The 14,383-nt window shown below is 40.7% G+C and overlaps 1 long non-coding RNA gene across 1 annotated transcript in view; it reads right to left on the reverse strand.

The window, feature by feature from the left end:
• LOC104989648 overlaps positions 1-14,383 on the reverse strand; it is a 55,517-nt gene that overhangs the window by 40,634 nt on the left and 500 nt on the right. The window contains exon 2 of the long non-coding RNA XR_825397.1: positions 9,905-10,103. This is a non-coding gene — a long non-coding RNA (uncharacterized LOC104989648). The remainder of the gene's footprint in view (positions 1-9,904; positions 10,104-14,383) is intronic.

A 14,383-nucleotide genomic window follows, 5' to 3' on the forward strand; every position in this document is an offset into this window, starting at 1 on the left:
CTTCTCCAACACCACAGTTCAAAAGCATCAATTCTTCAGCACTTAGCCTTCTTTATGGTCCAGCTCTCACATCCATACATGACTACTGGAAAAACCATAGCTTTAACTAGATGGACCTTTGTCTGCAAAGTAATGTCTCTGCTTTTTAATACATTGTCTAGGCTTGTCATAGCTTTTCTTCCAAGGAGCAAGCATCTTCTAATTTCGTGGTTGCAGTCACCATCTGCAGTGATTTTAGAGCCCAAGAAAATAAAGTCTGTCACTGTTTCCATTGTTTATACATCTATTTGCCATGAAGTGATGGGACCAGATGCCATGATCTTAGTTTTTTGAATGCTGAGTTTTAAGCCAGTTTTTCACTCTCCTCTTTCATATTCATCAAGAGGCTCTTCAGTTCCTCTTCACTTTCTACCACATGGGTGGTATCATCTGCACATCTGAGGTTATTGATATTTCTCCCAGCAATCTTGATTCCAGCTTGAAATAATCCTATAGTATTTTTACATTGTATCAATAGTGTGTATATGTCAATCCCAATTTCCCAATTCATCCCACCCCTACCCCTTCTCCTTCCCCTCTTGGTGTCCAGCCTGTGTGTCTTTATTTGGGCTTTGCAAATAAGATCATCTGTACAATTCTAGATTCCACATATATGTGTTAATATACAGTATTTGTTTTTCTCTTTCTGACTTATTTCACGCTGTATGACAGTCTCTAGGTCTATTCACGTCTCTACAAATGACCCAATTTTCTTCTTTTTTATAGCTGAGTAATACTCCATTGTATATATGTACCACATCTTCTTCATCCATTCATCTGTTGATGGGACATTTAGGTTGCTTCCATGTTTTGGCTATTGTGAGTAGTGCTGCAATAAACATTGGGTTGTATGTGTCTTTTGAAATTATGGTTTTCTCTGGGTATATGCTCATATATGGCTCTTATGGTAGTTCTATTTTTAGTTTTTAAAGGAATCTTCATACTTCTCTCCATAGTAGTTGTATCAATTTACATTCCCACAAAAAGTGCAAGAGGGTTCCCTTTTGTCCATACCCTCTCAGCATTTACTGTTTGTAGATTTTTAATAATGGCCATTTCAATGGGCATAAGGTGATAGATACCTCACTGTAGTTTTGATTTGAAGTTCTCTCATAATTAGTGATGTTGAGCATCTTTTCATGTGTTTGTTGGCCATCTGTATGTCTTCTTTGGAGAAGTGTCTATTTATGTCTCTGCCTAGTTTTTTTGATTGGGTTGGGTTTTTTTTTGACATTGAGCTATATGAGCTATTTGTGTATTTTGGAGATGAATCCTTTGTCAGCTGCTTCATTTGAAAATACTTTCTCCCATTCTAAAGGTCGTCTTGCTTATGGTTTCCTTATGTCTTTTCGTCTTGCTTATGGTTTTCTTTGGTATGCAAAAGCTTTTAAGTTTAATTAGGTCCTATTTGTTTACTTTTGTTTTCATTTTCATTAAATGAAAGGGTGGGTCAAGAAAGATCTTGCTGCTAAACTGATGTACACACATAATTATTCCACTAGGTTTTGAAAACTTTCTTGCTTCTAGCACAAAATGATGTCTCAAACTCAGCCTACATTCCTACTACAAACTTGGAATTAGTAATTTCTCCAAGGAGCCCTGGTCCCTTTTAGTCAAGAACGATATTTAGGAAGTAAAATTCTGTGCATTAGGGGTACTTATTATTGCTAGTATTTCATTGCTTCTAGGCCTTCTAAAGTCAGAGCTAGGAAAAAAATACATGATGAACTGCATTTGTCTAATATGTTCTGATTCTAGCTTGTGTATCTGTCCTAACCTTTTTAACTCTTGATTTTTCTGACATTAAGTTCTTGTCTATTTTTATAATTGTTCCTTCCCTTGCAACCATATCTCTTGTTTATATCATACTTACTATAGCCACTAAAGCATCACTTGCTAAATACTGAGGTGCTACTATTTTTTCCATGGATTGTATGACTCTATATGACTTTGACCATGATTCTCATTAAACAAAAATGAAGGGATACTGCCATTAAATAATGTGTGGCAACACTTACTTGCTGAGCTTTAATTTTATAATGCCACAACTCTATTATTTACCTATGAGTAATTGATTAAAAAAAAAGAAATCAGATTTTCTATATCATCATCAAATTTTATAACCTTCTGAGCATTAGGGCACTGTGATTGGCACTGGAGATACAAACAAGTCAAAGACAGTCTTTAGAATGAGGAGGGATGGTATATATAATACAAATGCTATTTACTAAGTCTGAAAGTTTGCTAAGGATTTTATATATAGTCTACAATGCTAACAACCCTGTACGGTGTATAGTATGATTCCTGTTGTGTTTTTCATAATCCTTATTTTTTTCCACATGAGAAAAATGTGCAGTTGCAAACTCTGAATCTCAATCAACATAGTAATCTACAGATCGAAAATAAACCCAAATTCATCTAGTGCCAAAACCTGAATCCATTACACTATGCCACAGTGCCTCCTAGAAGAAGTGATGATGAATGAAACATGCCCTGACTTCAGCATGGCTTAAAGTTTTTGTTTTCATTACACACAACTGTACCACTGACTGTACCACTTAGGTGGAAGAAAGCCTTACCTGAAAGATTCCTCCAGCAGCTTTGTGTCATTCTAACAGGGTATCCCAGAGACTCTATTTTGCTTAATGTCTTTACGATGAAGGAATTAAGATACTTGTAACACTGACTGTTGATACTCAAGTAGGCAAGAACACTATCACCAATCCTGTTTCATATTAGAATAATAATTCTCATCCTTGGCCATACATTATAATCACCTGCCTTTTTTTTTTAATTTTATTTTATTTTTAAACTTTACATAATTGTATTAGTTTTAATCACCTGCCTTTTAAAAAAAGATGCTGATGTGCAGATCACAGAGCAGTTAAATGAGAATCTCTGGGGTTGGGACCCAGGAATCAGTATTCAGTCAAGAACTACCCAAGTGATTCCTGTGCATATCAGAGATGAGAATTACAGCTGTAGAATACAGTAACAACATTTGCTAAGGGGCTTTGATAAATTTGAGGGTGGGGAAGAGGAGTTTCCAATTCAAAAAAGATGAAATCAAACAAAATGGATAGATACAAACAACATTTTGAAGTCAGCAAGAAGTACGGAAAAGAGGTGTTTCCAAAAATCCAATTAGTCTCTATTCCAAGTCAGTTTGAATAAAGAAGAGACTGCTATTAGTTTAACCTGCTTCAGAAAAGTTAGAATTCTCACCTGTATGGCTCCAAAAGTGAAAGTGAAAGTCGTTCAGTCGTGTCAGACTCTTTGCAACCCCATGGACTCTACAGTCCATAGAATTCTCTAGGCCAGAATACTGGTGTGGGTAGCCTTTGCCTTCTCCAGGGGATCTTCCTAACCCAGGGATCTAACCCAGGTCTCCTGCTATTTAAAGTCACATTAATTCCTAGTAGTAACAGCTGTCACTAATTGAGCACCTAGGATGGGCCAAATGCTTTGGTTTCTAAACAACTATGAAGTAGGTCTCTATTTTATAGAAGATGATTAAAAGATGGCTTATATTCATTCATAAACACATCATCTGGACCAGTAGCTTCCAACCATGATCCTTGTGGGCCACTGAATTGCTGTAAGGGTGCACACAAAGTACAGCCTATAGACTAACTGCATCAAGTCGTTAAATGCTGCTGTGATTACAGAATATAAATCCTTCTAGGAATATTACTAATTCCCTGTCATTTTTGTTCTTTTTTTTATCATCCTGCAGATACTAAAATGACATCTATTATGTGAGAATACACCATATTTTTTTAATATTAAAAAGGGTCCTTTTTTTGTTGAAACTGGAACTCTCAGACATTGCTCGTGGAAATGCAAAATGATGCATGGTCCTTTGAAAAGCAGTTTGGCAGTTTCTTAAAAAGTTACACTTGTCCACACAAAGACTTGTACATGAATCAAGTTCATGTTCATAGCAGCACAATTCATAATAGTTGAAAACTAGTACTCTTTGCCTGGAAAATCTCATGGACGGAGTAGCCTGGTGCGCTGCAGTCCATGGGGTCGCTAAGAGTTGGACACGACTGAGTGACTTCACTTTCACTTTTCACTTTCATGTATTGGAGAAGAAAATGGTAACCCACTCCAGTGTTCTTGCCTGGAGAATCCCAGGGATGGCAGAGCCTGATGGGCTGCATAGTCCAGTCTATGGGGTCGCAAAGAGTCGGACACGACAGAAGCAACTTAGCAGCAGCAGCAGCAGCAGCAGATAATCCAAATGTCCATCAACTGGTGAAATGATAAACAAAATGCACAGCATCCACACAACAGGATACATTCAGCAATAAAAAGGAACTATTGATACATGCTACAATGTAGGTGAACCTCACAAACATTATGCTAAAGAAGTCAGACACACAAAAAAACTATCTGTTGTCCAATTCTACTTATACAAAATATCCAAGAAAGACATTAATATAGATCAAAAGCAGATCAATGTTTGTCTGGGGCTGAGAGTGGGGATTAAAAACTGACTGCAAAAGGTCACCAGGGAATCTTTGCAGGGAGAGCAGGAGTATCAAAAATTTCTAAAAGTGGTTCACAGGGATGGTGGTACAATTTTATAAATTTGCTAAAAATAACTGAATTGTACTACTTTGTAACTATTCTGAGGCACCTCTTGGAGACCTAAGGCTCCTCAGACTATAGTTTGAGAACTACTGATCTAAACTAATGGCTTTCCAATTTATGTCTGGTGAGGTTTTTCCCCAACTCATATACTTTTACATGTGTAATCTTACAAGAAGTCTCAATAAACAGATATAGGTAAAGGTTATCTTTTGTTAACATTAAATATTTTATAAGTTTAACTATATAAGATTTATAAACTCATTAAAAATAATTCAGTTCAATTCAGTTCAGTCGCTCAGTCATGTCCGACTCTTTGTGACCCCATGAACTGTAGCACGCCAGGCCTCCCTGTCGATCACCAACTCCTGGAATTTACCCAAACTCATGTCCATTGAGTCGGTGATGCCAGCCAACTATCTCATCCTCTGTCATCCCCTTCTCCTCCCACCCTCAATCTTAGGCCTTCTAAAAATAATTTGAAATTGGAGGACTAGGATGATAGTGGTAACTTTACTCAGTAGGTATTTGTATTTGTGGGTTTAGCTTAGCTCTGATTTTAAAATACCGAACACAAATTTTTAAATTCACCCAGTGAAGAAGTTACAAACGCCACCAGATTTTACACAGCTCAGGTTACAACAGCATCATACTATTTAGTTAAAAGAGAGGGCACAAAGGCAAGATAAACTGGCAGCACAATCTGAGGCACCAATGGTCTTTCACCTGTTTAAACTGGCATTCATCTCAAGAGAACATGGGATGTTTTTTGGTCATGGCTCTTCAAAGTGTAACAAACATTTAAAAACACAATCAAATTTGCAGAACCTCTGAAAAACATTTTACCAACATTTTCTGGTCTGGTCCAGCTAGACTAGAAATTATTTTTCAGTTCTAAAAATACATGATAGTATTGTATCATTGTCCTGGACACCAATGAAGAGCAATGGAGAAGATGCTATCAGAGTCAAAACAAATATTACCAGCTTTTCTGTTGATTATGTTTACTCACTGATTACAGATACTTTATTTTTCAAGGCAACAATATTCAGGGACCAGAACTATGGGTCAGGCAGCGTAATAACAAAAGAGTGTGTAATTTGCAGTCAATTTTTTTTTCTATGCCAGTAAACCGCAACCTGTCACCTGCAATCCATGTGGCAGGTACAAAAATTAGAGGCCTCACCCCATACCAGGCAGGGGCAACTCATTTAATTCTGTTTTCATTACTCCAATGCAATATACTAAGCTGCCTACGGGACCATTGGAATTCAGATTTCAATGTAAAAAAAAAAAAAAAAAAGCCCACTGCCATTGTATTAAGTCTAGCAGCATTAAGAAGATCTACTCCCACAGTGACACATCTGAATAACAGAACCAACCTGAGGACTCCTGAATCAGGCATGGCTCTCTCTGGGCAAATAATTAAAGAAAGAAAGTGAAGTCGCTCAGTTGTGTCCGACTCTTTGCGACCCCATTGACTGTAGCCTACCAGGCTGCTCCATCCGTGCAATTTTCCAGGCAAGAGTACTGGAGTGGGTTGCCATTTCCTTCTCCAGAGGATGTTCCCGACCAAGGGATCAAACCCGGGTCTCCAGCATTGCAGGCAGACGCTTTACCATCTGAGCCACCAGGGAAGCCCCTAAATAATTAAGAGCAGGTTCAAATAATGTATTTAACCTACTAAGGAGCAACAGTACCAATCTGGAAAAAGCTGGAAATGCTGTCTTCACAGAAGGGCGCTCCTATATGCAAAAGCTACTTTTCTTTTCTAGCTGAAGTGAGCCTCTCAGCAAATCCTTCTTTGTCTTCCCAGCACACCCCTGATATAACAAACTGCTCAAAGTGGACTCCAAACCTCTAGATTCACTTTACTCAGTGACTTGGAAGTTAAACAGTATCCAAAACAATAACATCCAGCAAAAGCAACTAAAAAATAAGCCAATAAGATGGAAATAAATGTGAGGTTCTTGTTGCTGACTGACCACCCATTCTGGAAAATATACAAAAACCACTCTTGAAATCAGTGGTTAACCTGTAACCTGTGCAAAGCCTTGGGCAATGTCACTAAACTTCTGATGCCCAGTTTCCTGATGTGACAAAGAATAAATACCACTACTTCCATTCCAGAGTGGTAAAGAGATGAGAGTGCTCTTGCTATGTGACACTAGTATTTATTTTCTTACTCCATCTCTCTGCTGCTGCTGCTGCTAAGTTGCTTCAGTCGTGTCTGACTCTGTGTGACCCCATAGACGTCCACCAGGCTCCCCCGTCCCTGGGATTCTCCAGGCAAGAACACTGGAGTGGGTTGCCATTTCCTTCTCCAATGCATGAAACTGAAAAGTGAACGTGAAGTTGCTCAGTTGTGTCCGACTCTTAGCGACCTCATGGACTGCAGCCTACCATGCTCCTCCGTCCGTGGGATTTTCCAGGCAAGGGTACTGGAATGGGGTGCCATTGCCTTCTCTGACTCCATCTCTCTAGGCCACCTATATTTCACCAGATCAGAAAGCAGAGTTGAGTCAGCTTCTGCTCACATCATTTTGTAACAGAAACTTAGCTCCCAAGAAATAATTTCCTCCAAAATTGTTCTGGTTAGTTGTATTCTTTTCATAAGTCTCCATAAGAAACACTTATTAGAATAGGTATTAAATGGGGGAGAACCGGGCTTCCCTGGTAGCTCAGTGGTAAAGAATCTGCCTATAGTAGATACAGGAGAGTAGGGTTTGATTCCTAGGTCAAGAAGATCCCCTGGAGGAGGGCATGGCTATCCACTCCAGTATTCTTGCCTGGAGAATCCCATGGACAGAGGAGCCTGTCTGAGCCTTTAAAAAGTTTTTTAAAAAGACAAAGAGACTGTTGTAATAATAAAAATAAAGTATTAAATAAAGTGTTTTGAGCAAATAAGTCAATCTAGCCAGGCCTATCTGGTTAATCTTTCATGAATGGTGAACAAAGACTTAAAAATCTATAAAGTCTTACAAGGATAAATATATCCTTCCCAACTGCTGAAACAAAGTTTTAGAATTGAGTCAGAAAGGCTACTGAGCTGGCCCTGTAATGACTTCTTGAAGAAATGTCCAGCTTCTCCTTTCCAGCAAATCAAATGGTGATTTGAGTCCCCAGACGAGAAAGAAACCAGTAGGCCAGATCTTTAGTTTTAGCTCCACCTACCAACTGAATTCTCACCTTCACATACATTCAATACCTCCTGCAGCTAGCTATTTTTCAAGTTTTTCCCACCTCTCTCCTGTCTCTCCACTGCCCCTCATCTCCCCCAGCCCCCTGGTTCCACTCTCTCCTTCTATACCTCTCCTTCTTCTTCTTCTTTTCTCTAGTGGGAGCATTTACTTCGCACTTCCTGGTAAGGCACGACGGTTCTGACCTGTCTCAGGGTTCCTATAGGAAGCAACTATGACACAAAATAGTGAAATAACTTCACATGCTGCTCTAGCTAAGCCTTTCCCAGAGACCTAAGCACCAAACACTAACCGTGCAGATAAGAACAGTGCTCTCCTGAGACCATTTGTGCTTAGGGATGAGATCAGAGTAGAAGTTCTTTTTTCCTCTGGTAATTGAACTCATTTTCAACACATAAGAAGGGCTGAGGTACAATAATAAATCCAGCTCTTAATTTTCAAAAGTAAGTAGATTTAGATACCAGGGCATGAATAATGTTTCTGCATTTATAAAAGGTATATTCTGTATTTAAACTAGATTTCTACCTACTCAACCCTCAAACTCCTTCTCTGCAATGATTTTACAGTCTTGACTTTGGTTAATTAATACTTCCATGACAACACCTTAAAAGGCTACAAAAAAGAATTTTTACTTAATGTGGCAATAAAGAGAACAAATTTTAAATATAGATATACATACCTCCTTTCATGTTTAAATAATATGAAGAAATGTATTGATACAGTCACAAATGTAACATCAATGAAAACCATTTGCTCTAGAAATTTCCCCCCAAGCTTTTCCTTTTAAAGATGGCACTGTTTAACATTTACGCTAAAAGCATTAACAGAATTTTATCAATGAAAGATTTTCTCTAGGTAAAAGAATCATGTACTTTTAGAGATATGCAGATGACACCACTCTAAAGGCAGAAAGTTAAGAGGAACTAAAGAACCTCTTGATGAGGGTGAAAGAGAAGAGTGAAAAAGCTGGCTTAAACTCAACATTTAAAAAACTAAGATCTATGGCTTATCCATTGTAAGGTTTGACAGAAAACAACAAAACTCTGTAAAGCAATTATCCTTCAATCAAAAAATAAATAAATTTTTTAAAAAATAAAAAAAACTAATATCATGGCATCTGGTCCCATCACTTTATGGCAAATAGATGGGGAAAAAGTGGAAACAGTGACTTTATTAAGATCTTAGGCTCCAAAATCACTGCGGACAGGGACTGTAGCCATGAAATTAAAAGACACTTGCTTCTTGCAAGAAAAGCCATGACAAACCTAGACAGCATGTTAAATAGCAGAGACATAACTTTGCCCTCAAAGGTCCGTATAGTCAAAGCTATGGTTTTTCCAGTAGTCATGTATGGATGTGAGAATTGAACCATAAAAAAGGCTGAGCACTGAAGGACTGATGATTTTGAATTTGTAGTGCTGGAGAAGACTCTTGAAAGCCCCTTGGACTGCAAGGAGATCAAACCAGTCAATGCTAAAGGAAATCAACCCTGAATATTCATTGGAAAGATTGATGGTGAAACTGAAACTCCAATACTTTGGCTACCTGATGTGAAGAGCCAACTCACTGGGAAAGATCCTGATGCTGGGAAAGATTGAGGGCAGGAGGAGAAGGGGCTAACAGAGGATGAGATGGTTGGATGGCATCACTGACTCAATGGACATGAGTTTGAGCAAACTCCAGGAGATAGCGAAGGACAGGGAAGCCTGGCATGCTGCAGTTCACGGGGTTGCAAAGAGTCCGACACGACTTAGCAACTGAAGAACAAGCGCAACAACAAACGCTATAAGAAACACCAGAAATCATTAAGCAAACTCTTTCATTTTTATGGTGAGAAAACTCCCAAGTGATTGCCAAAGTCTCACAGCTGGCTAATGACAGGCAAGGGTCTTTGCTCCTGACAACTGAAAACTGGAATTCTTATAGGTGAAAAACACTTCATTTGTTGATATCAGTACAAAGGCAACAAAAATCTGAACTAATCTTACCATATACACAATTGACATTACACAAAAGCTCTGTTTCAACTTTTATAATTGTATTCCACAAATTCTTAACTTGTGACTCACCCTGCTGAGTTGATCCAATAACCTTTGGTTCTGTTCTGATAATTCCTGGACAGTCCATGTTTCTTCTCAATCTGCTTCCTGGCTTGCTGACTCTCCAACTCAAACTGAAGCTGGTTCACACCACTCTCCAGCTCAGACACACGCCCTCCCCTTCTTGGTTTTCAAATCATCTTCCTTCACATTTCTCTTGTTCTAATTGCTGGGTGAAAAGGATTTAATTTCAGTTCAGTTCAGTTGCTCAGTCATGTGCGACTCTTTGCAACCCCATGGACTGTAGCATGCCAGGCCTCTCTGTCCATCACCAACTCCCCGAGTTTACTCAAACTCATGTCCATTGAATCGGTGATGCCATCCAACCATCTCATCCTCTGTTGTCCCCTTCTCCTCCTGCCTTCAATCTTTCCCAGCATCAGGGTCTAAAAATTCCAAAGCCTTTTTTTCTTTTTCTTTTCCCTTGTCAGTCAAAACAAAACACTGCCATATAGGAAAAGTTGCCCATTTCACAACTGCAAAAATATTCCCTTCTTCCAGAGAAGGGAAGGTCGGTTTCACAAACAAAATGCCAGAACCTTTCTCATTACAGAATTTGAAAATCATTTTCTTTTGCTGAAGACATGTACAAAGGTTCCAAATGGAACCCAGAATGTTTGTAACTGCACACAGAGGATTACCTTGAAATCTATCACCAGTCAAACTGACTGATAGGATGTTTCTTTCAGGTTAGCTGTCTCTTTAATCAAATCCCTCACTGAAGGAATTTCAAATCACAAGCATACATCTCTGCAGTAATACTTTTATATAATCAAATCTCTTTTTAATTTTTGAATCTTTTTAAAGACACCCTTTTATTTCTTGTTGCTTGCCTTCAAGTGAAAATTAAAAAATTCAATTCACGGAGTTGTTTTTTGGCAGTCTACCTATAGGTTTCACAAACCACTTTTCGGAGTGGTATCTCAGTGCCAGGAGCCAGTACGGGAGTCCCCACCCATGACAAGGTCATGCGGGAGAGCTCTTATGGGCAAGGCGAGTCAGAGCTTGAGGGCCCCCCGGACCTGCCTGAGCGTCTACCCCAAAACCAGAATCTGTCTGTTTTACTTTCACCAACTCCTCTGAAAGTCACGGGGGGCTATCCCCGACCACTTTTCTCTGTAAGAAAATCAACTTTGAGCTCTAGTTAATAAATCTCCAGGGTATAATAAGGTGTGTTCCAATTCAAATCCCTCAGAAAGCTTTCTAACCTGCCTGACAGGTTTCCGGACTCTTACAGCTACGCATGCGATTGTTTGCAGCCTCCCAACCATGAGAGACATGGGAGGCCTAAGATATTCTAACAATGCAGAGCCTCTTGGGGAGTTAGAAATTGTTAAAATAGAACTAATAGAGGATTTCTTTGTTGAGCTAATGCCTGCTGCCAAGTTTCCATATCCCTTACCCACTGTGTCCCTGGGAGTGTATTGATTAATATAGTTGGTATATAGAAATATAAGTAGAAGCCTTAATGTTAATATTAACCCTAGACCCTTGAGCTAATAAATTCTTCCCTTGATTATCCCCACTGCACCTTTGCCCTATAGGAATGCAACTCTGTCTAGTGCTTTCAGGGAGTAGCACCAAACTTTAAGAAAAATCACCTCTGGAGAAAATAAGTTTTTCTGGTTGACTAACCCTTATCAGAAGAAAAATGTTAGCAGGTCTCCTGACCAGAAGATGATGTAAATCACCTAAAGCCTTTGTATCTGATAAGTTTGCAGGAAAAAGCCTGGTTTCAATAAGGGTCAAGGACTGCTGACCTTGCATGACTTTGCACCCCCTATTACTTTCTATGCACAACTTAGGGTATAAAAGCTCCTTTTGAAAATAAAGCTACAGACCTTGCTCAACAGGCTTGGTCTCCCCGTGTCGTTCTTGCTTCCTTTTCTCTCCTTTTCTTTTCTGTTCTTCTTTCAGGCCAAAATAATTGGAGCGCGGGGGCCCTCTGAGACCACTTACTTGCCTGGGCTTCTAAGACCCACTCCAGAAGGTGCCTAAGGTGGGGCACTTTCCGCTATTTGAGAGGGCACCTGAGGCCTCTGTGGTCAGAGCAAACCTGGTGTCACGGGTTTTATTGATTTTCCGTGTAAACCAATTATAATGAGCATCTGATTCTCTCTGCTTTGCTATCCTATTCACCAACACCATCCTCCCGAGGGAATCCCTGGATCCAACTGGGGCTGGACCCCGGTATCTCAGGAGTTCATCAACTGGCTTAGCTAGTTAACTACAACTAGGCAGTTAACTGAACTGCAGGGCATTCACTGGTTTCCTTTTTTTCCTCTCTGATTTGATATGTCATTGGACTACAAACACACTTCTTACTACAGAAAAGTTTCTGAATCTGTATTCTGACTGTTCAACCAGTAGCAGTAATATGGGACCAGACTAGGGTCAATTTCAGACCTTATTCAGGACCGTACTATTCTCTTGTAAGTAAGAGTAAAAAGAAAGCTGCAACCAAATTGGGTAACAATATCCTGGAGAATCCCAGGGACGGGACAGCCTGGTGGGCTGCTGTCTATGGGGTCGCACAGAGTCAGACACGACTGAAGTGACTTAGCAGCAGCAGCAAATGTATAGGCAGAAAAGGACAAGTTATATGGTTCTCATAGGTTACATTTGGCCATCCAACTGCATGTGTGAGACTGAGAACACAAACAGAAAAGTACTGTTTAAATACATATAAATATACTGCTGCTGCTGCTGCTGCTAAGTCGCTTCAGTCATGTCCGACTCTGTGTGACCCCCAGACAAGAGTACTGGAGTGGGGTGCCATTGCCTTCTCCGAAATATACTACAGTCCAAATTAAATACTTAACCAATGGTCACATGATGAGCACAGGCATACCTTATTTCTGCAATGGAACCATATTTCCTAATTCTTGAGTACTTGAAGGTATATGAAGCTCCCTTAAGGCAGTTGTTTCCTTCCATGTGGGAAGTTAAAACATGGCTACCTGGAGGCCTTAACACAGCTGAAAAGCTTTAGGATAACACCCTGATTAGTGATTCACTACTTCTCTGAAAACCTGGAACATATTTTAAATGCTTTGCTGCTTTTTAATTACTCTGTGTGCAAACATCACTTCAGTGCTATATAAAGCAGCCATGGTGGTGGGGGTGGTTTAGTCACTAAGTCATGTCCAACCCTTGCAACTTCATGGACTATAGCCTGCCAGGCTCTTCTGTCTGTGAGACTGCCCAGGTAAGAATACTGGAGTGGGTTGCTTAGCCATAGGTATGCTCTATTTTAGATGCTTTGAACAGTACATATCTAGAATGGCCCACGGTGTTTGAAATCCTGCATGGACCCATTTTTTGTGAGTAGTGAGGGAAAGTCAAGTGGGCTCAATGAATGCCCTTCTCTGATGATCCCAAACGGTCCATTCCACCCCCCTTCCAGGCAGTTTTCTGTGAAGTAGTGTAACACAGAAGGATGGGCACATCACTTAGCAGGCAGCCACTGCTGGGCCTCATTACTCCACACCCTGTTACTAGGCAACAGGTCTTGCTCAGCCATTGGTCCGGTTCCTCAGTGGGCTCTGCCCATAAGCCACAAACTGTCAATGAGAAACCGTAGTTGTCCTGCTCAGCTACTGGTCAGTGCCACAGTGGACCCTGCCCACAAGTAACAGTCAGTGAGGGACCATTAGGTAAGTGATTCAGCTAAGGGTTAGTGGTGTGGAGATCATCAGGTAGACAGTGAAGTAAGAGGCCCTCAAGCTCACTCAGCCTTAGGCCAGCAGGTGAGCTGGAGGGCCCAGGAAACAGACCAGGGACTATGTCCTGCTCCAGAGCCCTGACTAAGGGCCTCCACTAGCCCAGGCCTTGAGGCATTGGTGAACCTCTCCCCCATCCCTGTCTCTGCGACCTACTAGCAGTGGCCGACTATGTGGGTCACGGTCTGTCAGACCTGGTCTCCCCTATTTGGGTGGCCTGAGGAGACTGAGGGCCAGTTGGATTGGGTGCCTGGTTCCCTCAGGGATGACAGCTGGGCGGGGTGTGGGAACCTGGCCCTGAGGGAGCTGTGACCTGAGATCTGCCTCCTCTTGGCCAGGACTGGGACCTTGGAGGGTGCAAGTTGTGCCTTGGGACCTTGCTCTTTCTTGTCAGGACAGAGAATAACATTCATCTGGTAGAGATTTACAGGAACATCGCTACCTGACCATGACCTGACCTGAAGAACAAAGGCTCTGACACCAAGAAGTCTGCAACAACTTAACCACAGCCCACCCTCACCTTTGGCTTTTGAAGGGGCTTGCTGAAAGCTTTCAGTAACCTTGGGGGTTTTTAGGGTATGAGCCACCCTCTCCTTGTATGAACCTGTAATAAACCTTTCTCTGTTTCAAACTCTATGTTTTATTATTGATTGGCCTCACTGTGCCTGGGGCACGTGCACTTGAGATTTGGTAACAGTAGGATGAGGAGGGAAGCAGGGGGGCGGGG

Source organism: Bison bison, unplaced genomic scaffold, assembly GCF_000754665.1.
Source record: "Bison bison bison isolate TAMUID 2011002044 unplaced genomic scaffold, Bison_UMD1.0 scf7180017864160, whole genome shotgun sequence".
In the NCBI taxonomy this organism is placed as follows: domain Eukaryota; kingdom Metazoa; phylum Chordata; class Mammalia; order Artiodactyla; family Bovidae; genus Bison; species Bison bison.